Source organism: Lytechinus variegatus, chromosome 3 (assembly GCF_018143015.1).
Source record: "Lytechinus variegatus isolate NC3 chromosome 3, Lvar_3.0, whole genome shotgun sequence".
Classification (NCBI taxonomy): Eukaryota; Metazoa; Echinodermata; class Echinoidea; order Temnopleuroida; family Toxopneustidae; genus Lytechinus; species Lytechinus variegatus.
This window is the reverse complement of record NC_054742.1, coordinates 50,319,015-50,325,014: the sequence shown is the minus strand read 5'-3', so window position 1 is coordinate 50,325,014 and position 6,000 is coordinate 50,319,015.

Below are 6,000 nucleotides of genomic sequence, written 5' to 3'. Positions count from 1 at the left end.
TTTTTTCAAAGTGTAAACTTTTTTTTGATACGCACTGTATAATGGTCATGGGCACTAGAGAACGATTTTATTATTAACATAATGGGTAAAAGGTTTATATATACCTGGCAGAAAAAAAACTAGAATTTTCATCACATTTAGTTTCCCTTATTTCTATTTCTTATTTGATATGACCAACTATATATCTTTCCTATAGGTTTGTGACGAAGATGATCCTGAAAATACATTATGGTTCATATATTTTTTGGGAAAAACACTAATTACAGTACCTGAAATAATAATATGTACAGCACTTTGGGCATAGGGCCTGTAGTATTCAAACGTAATTACGTGGAATCCTTTTAGCATTAAAGTTTATCATTATTATCAATATAGAATAACATAGTTTGGCTCAAACGTTTACATAAACATGGTAAAAATTAAATCCTTGAATTTTCATCATATTTAGTTGCCCAATCATTGTTATTTCTTATTTGATCTGACATTATGTCTACCTTATGTTCAAGGTATATGTATAAACCTCACACCTGTTATTGGCATGTGAATATTATAGTTCATACTTTCAATATTTCTGGGAGTGTTTCATGAAAGAACTTGTCGGACGTTTTATTCGACAAGTCCTGTTTTGTCCGACAGTTACCATAGTACCAGTACTTCTCAGCCAATCAAAATAAAGGAAAGTTGTCAGATCTAAAACTTGACAGACAAAATGTTGATGAAATGCTCTCCTGGAAAATCGCTGCTACATGCCTCTCCGTTGTATGTGATCTGTAAATTGATGCTAACAAATCCATGGTGGTTATCAGGCAGACCTTTTTTATCTAATAAACACTGGATATACTGAAATTTTGAACTCGAATACTTCTTCCAGATGCCTTTAAACCAGAAACAGATTTTTGCTCCCCAGCAAAATGTAGCTCGACAAATTGACTGTATTATGTAAAAACGATTAAAAAACACCAAAATGCATTGTACAGGTATAGTGATGTCCAGTTGGTATATATAGCTAGCACCAATGACACCTGATAAAAAAATTGAACATCAGCTCTGATTTTATGGACGATTATGCATGAGTATAACAAAAATACGCTACAGTCGAGGGTAGTTGATTTGTAAAGATAGAAATCAAATCTTCAAAGCAGTGCTTATTTTTCACTGCTTATCAAAATTTACTCAAAATCTATGTATACCAAGTACAAACAGGGGGCACTACAGTCAATTTTGGTACATTTCGAATTACAATCCCAGACAGAAGTCAATAAATCAAGTGAATTTTTCGTCATGTTTCCTAGAGGGGGGAGGGGTTGTCAGTCCTGTTTCAAATTATCCAGGAAGCAGCATCTGCTGCATTGAAATTGAAAATAGGAGTACTTGATTAATAAAGAATAACTTAGCCGTACCTGAAAGCCATTATGATTTTGTTAACACCATTCAACGATGTAATATTCAGCTACCACACGGAGGTATATTAAAGCGTTTGACCTATCGATTAATCTGCAAAAATAGAAAACGGGAACCATGTTTGGGGGCATCGTTGTCTAGTGGTTACGACCTTATACGACTCTCGTCTTTCAATCAGAGGGACGTGGGTTCGAATCCCAGCCATGGCGTGTTTTCCTTCGGCAAGAAATTCTGTCCATATTGTGCTGCACTCAACCCAGGTGAGGTGAATGGGTAAATGGCAGGAATTTATTCTTGAAGGCATGAGCGCGTAACTGCTGCTCTGCTATAAAGGGTAAGTATGCTGCATTACTGTAGAGCGCTTACAGACTTCTGACGAAATTAGCTTTTAGTACTGTTATTATTATGATATAGACATATTTCTGAATCATGATGTACCTAAACTATAAAGTAGACAATAAAAGTTCAGATTTAGTAAGCAAACAAGTGTTCAGGCAACTAAATATTATTTAACTTATAAAGAAATACCTGTATCGCCAGTCAAGCAGAATTATTGCAAAACGGTCAGGGATGGTTATATTCAAACATAATTATCCGCAATCTCTTTTAATTAATTCTTTTATGATAGTTTGTACCAAAGAATGGAATAAGTTACCACAAAGCTTTAGATTCAGTCCAACACTGTCCATTTTTAAAAATTCATGTCGAAAATATTTAATTGAAAGATGAAAAATATCTCAAAATATTTCAAACCATATGTGTATATGGGTATGTTTGAGGTGTGTGTGTGTGGATTTTTGAATGTACTTTTCTTATTTACTCTCTAGATTATTATTGTATATATTTTTTCATCTCATTATTGTTGTAATGTTCTAGGGGCTCCTCTCTCACAAGCTCTGCTTCTATGGGGTTCCAAACCTATCATGTATTCTCATTTTTTGTTAAACTGTGTAATATGTATCTTGTTTTGATTGGTTTAGATAAACTTGAACTTGATAATTATAGCGGGGTTCTTTTTGTTGTTTCACAGTGGGCCACTATATGTACACCGAGGCATCATCGCAATCACCCGGTGATTACGCAATCATGCGATCACCTGACATCGTCCACCTTGACAGCAGCACGGCTAAGAACCTCTGTTTTGCGTTCTCCTATCACATGTACGGACTCCACGTAGGAACTCTCGACTTGTACTTCTCCAAGTCGGCGACGAGCATGCACAAGGGCGATTTGGTGTGGTCGATGAGTGGCGAGCAAGGGGATCGCTGGATCGAGAAGGAGATAAGGGTCACGGATTTTATCTCGACATCGAAGGCTGGATATTTCATCTTCGAAGGTCGGATTCTGACCTATACCTCCGATATGGCCATCGATGACATCTCCTTGGGACCGTGTTCTGGTAACAGTTTTTATTTGATCATAATATAGGCCTTTGCCGAATTCAAGAATGATTGATGATTAATTCCCAATTGATTGTTGCTGTTTTTTGCAATTCCAACGGGGGCAGATTCTACAACATAATAACTCTATTGAAAATGCCCATCATATCACAATAAGACAGCTTACAGGTCTTTGTCGAAAATTGGTGAACCAGGACAGCAGTTTCGTCCTAAAATTCGGAGCTGACAACAAATTGCAAATTATGTCGTTAGTCCAGAGTCCTGGACGACACTGCTGTTTTAATACTCCGATTTTCAACAAAGGCTGCTTTGTTATGAAGGGTCAGAGATTCTTAACGTTCCAAGAAGCGTCTGTGCAGTGGTTGCAAAAACTCCCTAATATAATGATACATGTACCCCAGAGTCGGGATTTGGTTAGATGATGCGTATCTAGCCTAATTACTGTTTGCGAAGTCATAGTGCCTCGTTAACTCAAATCCAGATATGATGTATTACATCTTCCTTGGATGAAAATTGTTAATGAATACAAGAATGCCTTTATTAACTTTGCTTACGTTCGTAATAAAAAAAAAACATTGAGGTTGGCTACAAGGTATTTTACAATCACAATGGACCTTTTTTTATCAACATGTGAACCACTGTTAGTTACATTATCGCCTACTTCTAAATAAATTGAAAATATTGATTATTGTCTTGAATACTACACATATAGTTACTATTCTCAAAATAGACTTAATTTTCTTATCCACATTTCTTAAAATGTGAATTTCATCTTAAGTCCTTTCATAGGGCGGTATTGCAATAACTTTTATGTTATTAATGAACCGGGAGCCGAGAGTGATTCGAAACCAGGACCTCTGGATTACCAGTGTCCTTAGTGATCTGGGTTCAAACTACCCCATAGCTTGGATATCAAATCGATGGAATAATTAATTCGTTGGATGACGAAGACATGAAATAAGATATTCAATATATAACTATATCTTTTTTCTTAACTTTTAATGTGTGCACTCCATAGCCCATCCATCACCGAACTCTACGCGAGGATCGTCTACAGAAAGACCCAGATCTACATCAAAGCCGATAACCTCTCACCCAAATGAACCGAATGAATCGAAAATGGCTTTAAATAATGGTGAAGATTCTACCTACTTTCTAAATTTTGCTTATAAACGTATCGGAAGTATTTGCACATTTCAAGAGCAAAGTCATCATCCATCCAACAATATTTCATAAAAGAGAAACGTAAAAGGATATTTTGACATATTATGTGAACAAAAAGCCTATTAATTTTGTTCAGATTTTTCCTGGATATCTAAAAGCATACGATCTATTTTGTGAAAAAATGTACTGCTCCAATCTTACATTTTTGGGGTAAAACGAAATTGTTACCTTCCTATTATGTGTCATTTTCCTGAACATAATCCTTGATCTGGAAAAAAATAACTTTCAGACGTTCTTCACGGCGCTGCCATCGTAAAGCAGGCCTTTTGGCTTGAATGGGACTACCCTGTTTTTAAAGAAAACGTGAATATCTAAATAAATTAATTAATGATATATGCGACACTCAAATGAAACAATATAACCTGTAACTGATTGAGGCAGCAGCAATTTTGAGAAGTATAAAAGGCTAATAAATGAATTTTAGTTTGAAAAAATATAAGCTTATGAATGACTGATTTAACAATGGCAGTGATATATAGTTCACTTATCGTTTTGATTATGATTCTTGTAGCTGCGTTGAACTGTGATTTTGACACTGATTTCTGTGGATGGCAGCAGTTAACTACTGATGTATTTGATTGGACACGACACAACGGCCCCACATCAACTCTTAACACTGGGCCAAGTAATGACCACACGCACAAAAGTGCGGGTAAGTTAGTCAACATCAAGACCGATAGCAGAACTATCCTTTAAAATATTTATTCTCACAACTCAGATGCTGTTAAATAGATTGCTACAATTTATAATGTGCATAAAGTGCCAGAAAGATACTACATTTTCTTAAAGTTACAAACATGTCAAATTAACAGTGGTGGATCCGGGGAGGGGAGGGGGCGGGGATGCACGCCCCCAAATTTTTCTAAGGCGCGCCGCTTGAAAAAAGTAAAGTAAAAGCTGTTTTATTATTATCTTTCGGCATAGCACAATCGAATCTTTCTAATCTATTCCCTTTGCTGTTTTCTCTGGTTCTAAACCTTCGTTGGTTCAAAATAATCGGCACTGCCGGAGTCTTAACCGGCGCCAGTCAAGAATAATCAGCGCCACCTGGTTCTAAGACGGCGCCAGTCAAGAAAAATCGGCGCTGCCTCACTTAGGGGAGATCTCAGTGCGCTGCCTGCATCTCAGCCGCAATTCTCAAACCTGCGCCAGTCAAACGCAATTGGCGCCTCCTTTTCTCAGCAGCGGCGCATTTGAAAGCCTATCAGCGCCTCGTGTTTCTAACACCGCAGCGCCGGAACCTGGATCCGCCTATGAATAATATTTATGAATATGTAGTATTAAAAAAGAAATTCGTAAATGAATACCATATATCAAGAGGTTTTGTATATAAAGAGAGTGTAGTATTGCAAGATTTACATTCTGCAGCGATTGATGGGTGTTTATTCATAATTGATTAAGTAAACCGCTAATCACTATACTTATTCTGATCACAACATTTACACTTCTTTAACAAATATGCACTCAAAAATTCTATATGAATTCGATAACTAAAAAAATACTCATACTTAATATAATACAACTGTTTTACGTTAATTATTTAAAGGACAAGTCCACCCCAACAAAAGATTGATCTGAATAAAAAGAGAAAAATCCAACAAGCTTAACACTGGAAATTCATCAAAATCAGATGTAAAATAAGAAAGTTATGACATTTTTAAGTTTCGCTTAATTGCACTCAAGAGTTATGTGCACATCCTGGTCGGTATGCAAATGAAGGGGTTGATAACATCACTCACTCACTATTTCTTTGTATTCTATTATATGAAATATTTGTGAAACAAAGTTTTATTCCTCCCTGAACTTGTGGCATTACCATTGTTATAACATTTTATGATTAAGTTTAGTTGGTCTTTGATGTCAGAATAATTGGTGAAAATTGAAATATCGTATATAAATCAAACAATAAAAAGCAAAATAAATAGTGAGTGATGGACTTTATCGACTCTCTCATTTTTGCATGCCACTGAGTTGT